We start from the raw sequence: 13,304 nt of genomic DNA on the forward strand, positions 1-13,304 counted from the left end.
TCCCCTCCCCCAATTATAATGGAAATTGTCCCTTTTTCTCATTTTACCCCCAAAAAGCTTAAAAAAAACGAATAAACATATTTGGTATTGTCGTATGCGTAAATGTACAAACTATCAAAATATAATGTTAATGATCCCGTACGAGGAACGGCGTAAACTAAAAAAAAAAAAAAAAAAAACACAAAATTGCTGCTTTTTATTCCAAACTTTTTTTTTAATAAAAAGTGATTTAAAGGGTTACTCCGCCCCTAGACATCTTATTACCTAACCAAAGGATAGGGGATAAGATGTCTGATCGCGGGGGTCCTCAGGCTAATACCATCCCGACCATGGGGACGTAAGTTTGTGATGTCACGACTCCGCCCCTGTGTGACTTCACACCCGCCCCCTCAATGCAAGTCTATGGGAGGGGGCATGAAAGCTGTCACACCCCCTCCCATAGACTTGCATTGAGGGGGCAGGGTTTGACGTCACACGGGGGCGGAGTCGTGACGTCACGATCTTATGTCCCCGTGGTCGGGATGATATTAGCCTGAGTGCCTCCAGCGGTTCGGGAAGCCGTTACAGGTGGGTGCCGCATGGTAGAATGCGAGGGTCCCCAGCGGCGGGACCCCCGCGATCAGACATCTTATCACCTATCCTTTGGATAGGAGATAAGATGTCTAGGGGTGGAGTACCCTTTTAAAAGTTGTTTATAAACAAGTGTGGTATCAAAAAAAAGTACAGAAAGTATACGGAAAAATGAAAAAGTTATAGGTGGTCATATATGGAAAAATGAAAAAGTTATAGGTGGTCAAAATAGAGTGATTTTAAACATACTGATTTTGTACAAAAAATGTGAACAGTAAAAGAAAAGTATGTACCCATGGGTATCATTTTAATTGTATTGACCCACTGAATAAAGAAAATATTTCATTTTTTCCGTAAAGTGTACAGTGTCAAAACGAAACCCTCCAAAATTACAAAATGGTGATTTTCATTTAAATTTCCTCCCTAAAAAAATAATTTTGTGGGTTCGCCGTACATTTTATGGAAAAATTAGAGGTGTCATGTAAAAAATACAATTGTTCACGCAAAAAACAAGCACTTCTATGGTTCTATAGATGGAAATATACAAAAGCTATAGATTTTAGAAGGCGAGAAGGAAAAAACGAAAAAGCAAAAATAAAATTGGTCTGGTCCTTTAGGTGAAAATGGGCTTGGTCCTTAAGGTATTAAAGTCTTAAGGGCCTAGATACTGTGAAAGGCCAGCCAAAAGTACACACCTGCTGGTGTTGTAGACAAATACTTTTTTAAGCGTACTGGAGTGCATTGTCCTCCCTTCAAAAGTGCATACCACATAAGAACACCTAAGTGGTGTACCATTTTGTTCCTGTTAAAGTCTCAAGGGCCTAGATACTGTGAAAGGCCAGGCAAAAGTACACACCTACTGGTTTTGTAGACAAATATTGTTTTAAGTGTACTGAGGCACATTGTCCTCCTCTCATAAGTGCATACCACATACATACATCTAAGTGGTGTACCGTTTTGTTCCTGTTAAAGTCTTAAGGGCCTAGATACTGTAAAAGGCCAGGCAAAGGTACACACCTGCTGGTGTTCTAGACAAATACTGTTTTAAGCGAAGTGGAGCGCATTGTACTCCCCTCATATACGCACTAAGTATGTCAGGCAGAGAAGTGCCTGGACATCCACAGAGGAGTGGCGGAGGACTAAATTCATCAGGCAGAGGTTGCAGCAGACTAGGGGCGAGTGGCAGCAGGAGTTGCAGTGAGAGGCCTGAGCTCCTGGTATCACATAACGGTTGTGTCTCGACCAGCAACCCATCTGCCATCATCGATTGGTTAACACGGCCATCCACTTCATTACAAGTGACATTTGACACCCCCAGTCAACAGTCGGTGGGTTCCTCAGACACAACCCTCAGTTTGCATGACCCAGGAGCAATCCCTGTCCTCCCTTCCCCACAGATGTATCTTATGCTGTGGGTTCAGCTCCACAATTTAGTTAGGACGATCTACTAGAGTACAGTCAGCAGCTACTGCCCCGGCAAGAAGTGGAGGAGACATCCACTGCATCCCCTACTAGACGGGCAAGTAGTGATGAGGAGAGTGGCCTGGGAGGTGGTGTTGCGAGCGCTCAGGCTCCTGAAGCAGACACTGTTGAGGAACCTGAGGAGGACATCAGTGACGTGCAGACATAACTCGATTATAATGAAGCCGATTGCACTGCTGGGTGCAGAAGGATCTTCATCATCATCAGGAGAAGATGGATGCAGTTTGCCTGTAAGGCAGCAGCTGAGCCAGCAAGGTGGTAGCATGGTTGGCAGTCAGCATGGTGGCAGAAGTAGAAAGTCTAGTTGGCGGCAGTAGCAGTCAATCAGTGCGGACTGTTGCTGGGAAAATCAGCTACTCGGCGGTGTGGCAGTTTTTCATCAAGCATCTGGAGGATGTTAACTTGGCCACATGCAAGATGTGTCAGCAGAAGGTTAAGCGTGGCCAGGGTCCCATTGTTGGCACTATGGCCCTGTGTCAACATATGCAGCGTCGCCATAAAGCGGCCTGGTAGAACTGTGGCTCTGATATGGTGGTCCATCCTGCTGCATCACCCATTGGCATGCCCTGCCTGTTTCAGCCAGCCAAAGCTCCACCACCTCAGCTGAAGGAAGCTGTGTGTCATACCCATCTTCTGTTGCTTCAGATGCTCCTGCTCCTCCTACTTTGAGTCAGTCATTCTGCCAGCAATCCATCGGCAAAGCCATGTCCAAGAGACAACAGTATGCGCCCACTCATCCAATGGTGCAGAAGCTGAGCTGTGCTCCTGTCCAAGTTGCTGGTGCTGCAATCCCTTCCTTTTCAAGTGGTGGATTCTGCAATTTTCAGAGAACTAATGGCCTGTGCCAAGCCGAGGTGAAGAGTTCCAAGCCGTCATTTCTTTGCGAAGAAGGCAGTACCAGCCCTGCACAATTTTGAGGAAAAGAAGGTGGGCCAGTCCTTGAGCCTGTCGGTGTGTAACAAAGTACACGACAGCGCCAATGTGTGGAGCTGTAACTATGGCCAAGGACAATACATGTCCTTTATGGCCCACTGGGTGAATGTGGTGTTTGCGCAGCCACAACAGCAACTTGGACAGGTAACGCCGCTTTGACCTTCATGCTGTTGGTCCTGTGACAGTGTGCAACTCCGCCTCCTCATCCTCCACCATGTCCTCAGCCTCCACTGCACGGACAAGTCTCAGTGCAGGGTACGGCGGTGTCACGCTGTTCTTTATGTGGTTTGTCTTAGCAAATGGAGTCACACAGGGGAGGAACTGCTAAAAGTCATTCATCAAGAAATTGAATCATGGCTTACGCCACAAAAACTTGAAATGGGAACCATGGTGACCGACAACGGGAAGAACATCTTGTCTGCACTGCGAGAAGAAAGCCTGAGACGTGCGCCCTGCATGGGTCAGTTGCCAGGATTACGGGATAAACAACATAATTCCACTGCTTCATCTACTACAACACGTGTTGGAAACAATGGCTGGTCAGGGCACTGGAGACGTGGCACCTACATCTAATGGCCACATTAGCCCTGTTGGGGCTGAATTGGAGGAGGGACACAGTGGAGCACAGTTTAGGTTTCACGAGATGGGTGGTTTTTCTAGTCATCTGGGAGGAGCAGGAGCAGCTAGAGGAGCTAGAGGGTAATTAGGAAGGTGAGACAGAGAACCCAGACACAATGTGGTAGTATGCAGTGGAGATGGAGGTAGGGAGTCCCTCCAAGTCACTTGCACAAATGGCACGATGCATGCTCACTTGCTTGCGTAGTGACCGCCGACTTGTCACCATTCGACAGCGGGATGACTTCTGGCTCTCCACCTTATTGGACCCTCGCTACTGGCACAAAATGGGGGCAATTTTTTTTCACCCACTGAGAGGGAGGACAGACTGATCTACAACAGAGACATCCTACGTAGTCAGTTGGCTGATGCCTATCTGCACCATCTTCCATCCTCTCGCTGGTCTGACTCAGGGGGCCCTCTGCGCTCACCTTCCACTGCCATGGCTGCTGGGGAGGGGTGGGGTTACAGGAGCAGTACCAGCTCCATCAGCAGCAGCCTGAGTCTACAGTCGCTGATGAGTAGTTTTCTTCATCCGCATAGTGAAGCAACTCATCAGCAGCAGGATCTGAACCAGCAGGTGGTGACATACCTTGACATCACCATGCTAACACACTTGTAAGATCTGCTGGACTTCTGGGCGGCCAAAATAGCAGAGGTTCCCTGGAAAAGCTGCCCTGCTCGGCCAGGAGTGTGCCATCAGTGCAGGTGTTTACTGCGACAGGGGGGCATAGTAACCTCAAGGAGCACTTCTCTGTCCACAAAAAAGGGATCAGCCAGGATTTCCACCCACCAATGCCTGATGCATCAGAGTAGATTGACCATGGTGCCACACCAACACTTCACAAATATGGATAGAGCTAAACATATTTAAGGCACTGCTCCCCAGTTACAGACATTCCTCACCATCAGACCACAAGTATGTATTGAGGATATGCATTACGTAAAACTTAACTTTAAATAATGCTCTTAGGATAAAAAGAAAATATATGTACCCCCAATTTTTTTTAAATCAAAGAAAAGTAAATGCATGCAAATGCAAATGCAAAAAAAACATGTGCCACCTACACTACCAAGTATTGATGTGATGCAAAGACCTCTAAAAGGTGAAAGGGAACAACGTATGGTCCATTGTAATTGGTGGGGGCCCTGTAAGGCCCTACTCTTGCATGATTAATTCCCTTCTTGGCAAGTGTTACTCACCATAAAAAGGGTGGCCCCACACAGGAACCTTTCCCTATTTTCCCCTACAAACACTGCCATTTCCCAGGGTTTTTAGGTGGAAATAGAGAGAGTTTCCTGTGTGGGCCGCTCTTTTTAGGGTGAGTAACACTTGCCAAGAAGGGAATTAATAGGGCGAGAGTAGGGCCTTATAGGGGATGTTTTTACCCCCACCTGCTACAATGAACAATACGTTGTTCCCTTCCACCTCTTCAAGGAAAGTGTTACTCGTCTTAAAAAGGGTGGCCCCACACAGGAACCAATCCCTAGGCTTCATAGGAAATAAAACCATGCACCATTGAATTGCATGTTGACTAATGCCAGAAGTCTGTCCAATAATACTGACGAACTGGAGTGATTGATGTCTGAGGAGAATTATGACATAGTGGGTATAACAGAGACTTTTTTGGACGATAGCTGTGACTGGGCAGTCAACATACAGGGTTATAGTCTTTTCAGGAAGGATTGGACAAAACAGAAAGGGGGAGGAGTTCAGTATATGTAAAGTCCAGTCTGAATGCCACACTGTGGGAGGATATACGGGAGGGAAACAATAATGTGGAGTCATTATGGGTAGAAATATATGGAGATAAAAAAAAAATCTGATAGGGGTTTGCTATAAGCCACCAAACATAATGGAAGAGCCAGAAGAGCAATTACTGAGGCAAATAAACAAGGCAGCAAATCAGAATGAGGTGAGAATAATGGGGGACTTTAACTATCCTGATTTAAACTGGGATACTGAAACCTGTGATTCTCATAAAGGAAACAGGTTTCCGACTATAGATAAAGACAATTATCTGTCCCAAATGGTGTAGGGCCCGGCCAGAGGGGGCACCCTACTGGAATTTATATTCACCAACAGACCTGAAAGAGTAACTAATGTGCTAGTAGAAGGACACCTAGGAAATAGTGATTATAATATAATACATTATAACTTGTTCTTCAATAAGGGACACAAAAATAATGAACGTTATGAAAGCAAAGTTTGATCAACTCAGAGAAGCCCTTAACAATATAAAATGGTAGAATGTCCTCAAAAACAAGAACTCTGACACTACATGGGAGACTTTTAAAAATATCTTAAATTCTCACTGTAAGATGTATATACCTTTATGGGAATAAAAGGGTCAGAAATAAAAGAAAACCAATATGGATGAATATAAATGTTAAGGGGGCAATAAATGACAAAAAATAAAGCATTTAAACTACTAAAATAGGATGGCAGTGAAGAAGCATTAAAAAGATTTAGGAAGCCTTTTTGACTGCATTTGTGCGAGGGGGCGTGAATTCCTACGCCCCCCTGCACCTACAGGCGGGGCCATGCAGGAGGCATCACTATAAAATGCCCCCGCTACAGACGGGCGGGGCGTACGTGGTTCCAGGCAGGCGTGTGTGGTGTTTCCAGAGAGGAGCAGCGGTGGCAGTTGCGGTAGGCCCGGATCATCCCGGGACATTGTGCACTATTGTTCCGGCGACACCTATGTTCCCCCTGTCACCTATGTTCCCCCACGAAGCGCTCCTGGAGCCGGCCGGGTGACTTCATCCACCCGCGCCGAGACGGGTCATGCGGCCGGGTCTCTCGCTTCTGGCGGCGGCCGGGCTGGGCTCCAACCCACTTCCGTGCTCACATCGCTTGTTCCCCGCCAGCATCCCGTGGCTCTCACGGCGTGACCGGCACTCCCTGTTGCCGGGGTGCCGCCGCCGAGTCACGTGACGTGCACGGGGGCAGAGCTCAGCCGCGGCCGGCAGAGACGTAGCTGCCCTGTCAGGCTATACCACCCACGTTAAGCCAGATTGGGGTGTCTCAGCTGGGGGTCCCCGGCGGCGTTGCCACAAGGGTGCAGCTGGGGATCAGTCCAGACCCCCCACCCCCCCCCCCACACGGGCAGCGCACGTTTTCCTTCACTGTCCTGTCACACTGCAACAGCTTCCCAGCTGTGGTCGGACCACCCTGGAGCCACATGCTCTGCCTACAGCTTTCTTACATACCTGTACAATTAAGCTCATACTGGTTGTTGCGGTTGCCTTACGTCAATTTTAGCACATTCATGTTATACACTAGACAGCCCATGCAGTCACTACAACTTCGTACCGTGCAGTCACCCATGGCGGCCACTTAATGCAGTCACTCATCGCTTTCATACCGTGCAGCCACTCGTAGCATTCACACCGTCCAGCCGCTCGTAGCATCATACCGGGCAGTCACTCATAGCGTCCACACTGCGCAGTCACTCACAGCGTTTCATATTCAGTCACTAGTAGTGTTCGTGCCGTACAGTCACACATAACGTTCCATATGGTGCAGCCACCCTTAGCTCCATACCGTACAGTCACTCTTAGCATTCATACCGTCACAGTCACCCACAGCATTCATACCGTGTAGTCACTCGTAGCATTTTACCGTGCAGTCACTCATAGCATTCATACCATGCAGCCGCTCATAGCATCATACCGGGCAGTTGCTCATATCATCATACCGTCCAGTCACTCATAGCGTCATACTGCGCAGTCACCCATATCATTTATATCGTGCAGTTGCTCAGCACTCATACCGTGCAGTCACTCATACCACTATACTGTGCAGTCACCCATAGCAATTTACACTGTTCAGTCTCCAGGAGTTCACGCCAGGCAGTTACTCTCAGCACTCAAACCATGCAGTCATTCATAGAATGTAGTCCACATGTAGCCTCACACGATACATACGCTCATGGCTTCACACCGCACGCAACACGTATTCGGTGCATACACTCATAACTTTTACTGCTCTACATTATGTCAATACTATACCGCTCACCGCTTAATACTGCACATACGCTCAAGCTTTTACACCACGCATAAACATTCAAAATATTTATCCTGCATAACAGGCGCTCTTGGTGGCACATGCAGGGCACACAGTTACAGTGTGGTATAGAGCACAGACGTCATAGTGTTTCTTGCAGTAGGTACAGCACGTCGTTTACAGTACACACATGTTCAGGGTCACATGCAGCAAGTACAGCTACATCATGGTATAGAACACACACGCTCACAGTGTCACACACAGAGGGTACCGCTGGCATCGTGCACGGTACGTGCGCTCTTGATATCAGTTACAGTGGGTACAGTTGCCGTTGCAATCAATACACACGCCCAGTGTTGCACACAGTGGGTACACTTGTAGTATCACACACAGTACACACGCTCATACTGGCACACACAGGGAGTACAGTCCCATTGTCGCATACAGCACACACGCCCGCAATGTTATATTTAGTGAGTCAGCTATAGTATTGTGTACAGTCCATACGATAATAGCTTCCATGCAGTGGGTACAGTTCCTTGTTGCACTCAGCACATACGCTCATCACGCCACACACTGTGAGTACAGCCATAATACCGAACGCTCACACCATTAGCACCGCATCATGCCCGTCACGGTCATACGGCACTCACGTATGCCGCTGCATTCATACATGTGCGCATATGGGTTGCTCTGAACGTATGCTCATAACTGTCGTCGTATCCAGCTCCTCACTGGGTTACTGCACACATGCTCATACGCACAACCTTACATGGCATACACTATCCACACGCTCGTAGCTTCATACTGTACAGATATTCTCAGGTTGTACGGTACAATCACACATAGTTACTCTGCACACACGTCGGTACCGGCTACTGGTCCCCGCAGCTGACATTCCATAGGCACGTTACCATAGTAACTGCTCAGTCACAGATCAAGCATCTTTATCTGTCATACGCTCACCTGCTACCTTCTAACTATCACACAGCATGCACTAAACTGTGGCCGCTGACATGTTGTTCTGCACATCCATACCATGACACAAGTGGTGTTCACCCACTTCACCCGCCACGTTCTGCAGGGAGACGCGCTATTTATTTGTTGTCACTGACATGTCCTCTGAATAACAACTTCATGACACATAGGTGGTTGTTTCCCCGTCATACCTGCCACGCCTGAAGGGGGCAGCACTGTGCAGTTGCTGTTACTGACACTTCCTCAGAGCTACGACATCACGAAACACAGAGGGCTGGCATACCCCCCACATGCCATGCCCACAGGGGGTCACACCGAGTAACTGTGATTATAGACTCCTATCAGATCTTACACTTCAAAAAAAAAAAATTCTCATGCATGCTGCATGTATAAGCACAGCCACACATACCACATTCTCTTAGAGTCAGGCCTTAGATGGGTCGTATAGGGGTTTGGGGGGGGGACACATACATTGCCTTCACACAGTACTTGCTGCCATAGTGAGTCTTGGGGGGGGTGGGCCCGGTTATCCCCGCCGCTAAGCCCCCGTACAGAGGGCACCCCTGCACAGTCTTCTTAGCAACAGCCCAACAATACTTGTATACTCTTTCTCCAGATCGTTGCTTGTCTCCACTGGTTACCAAAGCCCCACAAGTGGCTTTCCTCTTCAGCTTTCAGCTCGGGGGAATAAAGAGAAAATCTGTTGTTCCTGACTCTGCTTCAGTGCAACACAACTCCACATCACACGTATCCACTGACCCATGTTACTCTCACCACTCTTGTTTGCTTACCACAGTTACTCGCTTCACACACTGACGCTGCCACTGACACGCCTTCAGAGCCTTGCGCGTCCTCTCACCCACCAGGTTCCTCAGTCCTGACTCGCTTCAGTCGGGGTCCTGGTGAAGTCTGTTGTTCCTGACTCTGTTTCAGTGCTACATGGCTCGATACACATAGGCAGTGGGGTAACCGTCTGGCTGACATGTTTTCAGTGGGGGCCCCTGCGTATGCTGTTCTGACTCTTCTTCAGCGCAACAGCATACACTTAGTCTCATCCCTTGTCTCCACGCATACATCACGTCAGGCACTCAGCTGCCATTCACTTCCTTTTTACCAAAAAAAAAAAAACTCGGGGGTCGCATACCATCTCCACCTGCCACGGCTGCAGGGAGATTCACGGCTCAGTCAATGTTCCCCCAACACAGGTCAAAGAGTCACAATTCCACGACTCATAGGTGGTTATTTCACGCATTATTCTTTCTCGTCCACCCATGTCAGCACCACGCTAACAGCTATCTCTTCCACAGACACAAGGATTACTCAAAGACCTGTCACGCCTACAGGTACGAGGTTCGAGTCAGATTCCCATCCCAGGCACAGCGGTTACGCAAAGACCTGTCACATCCACAGGCACGAGGATATGTGAGACCTGTCAGTCTACAGGTACGATAGTCATGCAGAGGTCAGTCGCGTCTGCGGACACAGTTGCTCGGTTGATGCCTGTCTGCAGGCATGATAGTCCTTAGGCTTAATTTACTGAGTTCTGCCGAGCCTGCAGGCATGATCAGGATGAGGAGGCCCATCGTCCGCTGCAGGTCATTACTCCTGAGTCCACATTCATGACGGTATGTTGGCAGGTTAGGATATGACGCGGTACAGTCTAGTCATCTCTTCACATCACTTAACTAACAATGTAGATTTTGCCACTTATCAGCAGGGACAGGAGGACAGGTTATGCCCGACAAGCTTTATCGGTTCCCCTTTCTGCAAATCCCCACAGTGAGTATGTCTACATGAACGTATCAGCTAGCACATCAGGTCCTGTTCCAGTGCCAGGCCGGATGCAGTAGGCTTCACCACCTATCTTCCCAGTGTCAGGTACTGCCTTATGTGTTATGTGGTCTCTGTAGCTCTCTGGTTTCTTGAGTCCAGTATGAACAGTTTAGCGGAGATAGGACTAGTCGTGGTATTGGTTATCATGGTCAGGAATGTTATTAATTCTACTTCTTGATTTTTGCCCTCTATAGGCGTGCCCTCATACGCGGTTATGGGCACAACTCAACCGCTTCGTCAGTCATTCTTATTTATATAGGTGCATAGGTTTGTATGTAGGTGCAATCTCAAGTACGGAACAACTCTAACCGCTTGGTAAGTCAATGTATGGTTTGCATAGTTGTGCATTCAGCGCTCGCTACCACAAGCTCGAATGAAAGCCCTGAGCACAATTAGGAAGCCTTTTTGGCTGCATTTGTGCGAGGGGGCGTGAATTCCCACCCCCCCCCTGCACCTACAGGCAGGGCCATGCAGGAGGCACCACTATAAAACGCCCCCGCTACAGACGGGCGGGACGTATGTGGTTCCAGGCACCCTCCCAACCCTCCCTTATTTTTATCAATTCACCATGGGGTATGCCCTCTATAGGCGTGCCCTCATGCGCGATTATGGGCACAACTCAACCGCTTCGTCAGTCATTCTTATTTATATAGGTGCATAGGTTTGTATGTAAGTGCAATCTCAAGTACGGAACAACTCTAACCGCTTGGTAAGTCAATGTATGGTTTGCATAGTTGTGCATTCAGCGCTCGCTACCACAAGCTCGAATTTAAGCCCTGAGCACAAATAGAGAAAAATGTAAAATATGTAAAAAACAGACAAAAGCCGCAAAAATAGATACAGAAAGACTCATTGCCAAAGAGAGTAAAACTAACCCCAAAATGTTCTTTAACTAAATAAATAGCAAAAAGGTCAGAAATGAAAGTGTAGGCCCTTTAAAAAATGATGAGAAAGAAATTATAGACGGAGATCAGGAAAAAGCAAATATATTAAATGAAATGCCAGGTGAAATACAGCAAGAAAATGTAAACTCCCCTGTACATATGTCACCTGTCTAACCCAGGAAGAAGTACAGTGCCGTGTAAAAAAATCTAAATAGACAAATTGCCAGGTCCAGATGGCATTAACCCCCGTGTTTTAAAGGAATTAAGTAATGTAATAGATGGACCCCTATTTTTAATATTCAGGGACTCTATAGTAACAGGGACTGTTCCCCAGGACTGGTGCATGGCAAATGTGGTGCCAATATTTAAAAAGGGGTCAAAAAGTGACCCCGGGAATTATTGACCTATTAGTTTAACCTCTGTTGTATGTAAATTGTTTGGGGTTTTTCTAAGAGATACTATTTTGGAGTATCTTAATAAAAATAAATGTTTGACTTTATATCAGCATGGCTTTATGAAAGATTGGTCCTGTCAAACTAACCTGATCTGCTTTTTAAGGAGGTGAGCTTCAGACTGGACCAGGGGGAATCGCTGGATGTCGTATATCTGGATTTTCCCAAAGCATTTGATATGGCACACACCCTATGCGTGTTACAGCAAGGCAAAGTGTTCTACACCCCTATTGAGGGTCTCTGTAGCCCAGAAATAGCCATTTTTAATAGAAATTTGCCGCAAATAAATTCGTACCGAAACAAATTGTTTGGGAAAATTCGTCGAATCGCCTGAATAGAATTTTTTTTAAATTCGCTCACCTCTAATCACCATTATAGATTGTACACTGGGAATCGTACACCACTGATATGTTTGAAGATATGTGGCAACCCTGGACCAAATTACGCCTTTATCCTATCTTACCATAGATACCCACAAACTTTTTACCTTAGTACAATCCTGCCCTTGTCCAAGTTGTACTTCCACCCAGCACCAAACCACAACCTGCCTCACACTCCCCTAGTGGTCAGCCGCTTCAAACCAAATTTTATAACGTCTACATTATTTTGTTCCCCACTTTGATAACTGACTTTTCAACAGTAGAATTCCACACCCAATCCCTCCTCTATCCCTCCCCTTTTCCAAGCCTACCTCATAACTCCAGGCTTTTCCACTTATTCATTTTCTGTTCCTATCTCTCATGTTTTTCTACTTTTTCTTTTAACTTTTACAATATTGCTTTCTAGTAGAGCTTTGTTGTGGTCATTTATCAAACATAATGTTTGTCAATAGTCACATTGCTCTTTTTCTCAGTAAAAAGAGTTTAAAAGAAAAGAAGCCTGTCATTGCACATTCTAATCAGAGCTAAATATCTCAGTAGATATACTAAATATCAAGCCATGTAGTAATATTATATACACTTATTTTTTTTAAATAGGAACCATATTTTCACACAGAAAATATGCTATGGACCTTGCCATCAGGTGTCAACCCCATTGTGGTTGTGCAGGAAAATCCAGAAAACAAATCCACAACAAATCACATGGATTTTGGTACAATGTTGTTGTTGCAACTATCTAGGATGAACCAGAACCTGTGGCCAAACCATAAAAAATTATATTTTAATTCTAATAAAATTAAATACCTCATAGTGCCCTTATCAAACACCTTTTTACAGTTTCTTGATACACCTTTTATTTTCTGAGATATAAGAGTTTATAGTTTTTCTGACAAGTTAGGGAATCAGTCAGATGGACAGAAACTTAATTTAAAAAATGGGAGTGAATATGAGGGGGTGAGCGAGATCATTCAGTCAGGGGGTATGAATGTTGTACATTGAAGGGTGTGCAAGCCAAATACACATCCCCTGACTGCATAATCTCTCCCATCCCTTGATATTCACCCTCATTATTAAAAAAAAAATCCTGATAATGAAATCTTATTTTTGGGGAGTTGGCCACAGGTCCTCTTTAAATAAAATAAACATTTTTGCTTTGCCATCATATGTA

This window comes from Hyla sarda, chromosome 5, assembly GCF_029499605.1.
Source record: "Hyla sarda isolate aHylSar1 chromosome 5, aHylSar1.hap1, whole genome shotgun sequence".
Taxonomy (NCBI): Eukaryota; Metazoa; Chordata; class Amphibia; order Anura; family Hylidae; genus Hyla; species Hyla sarda.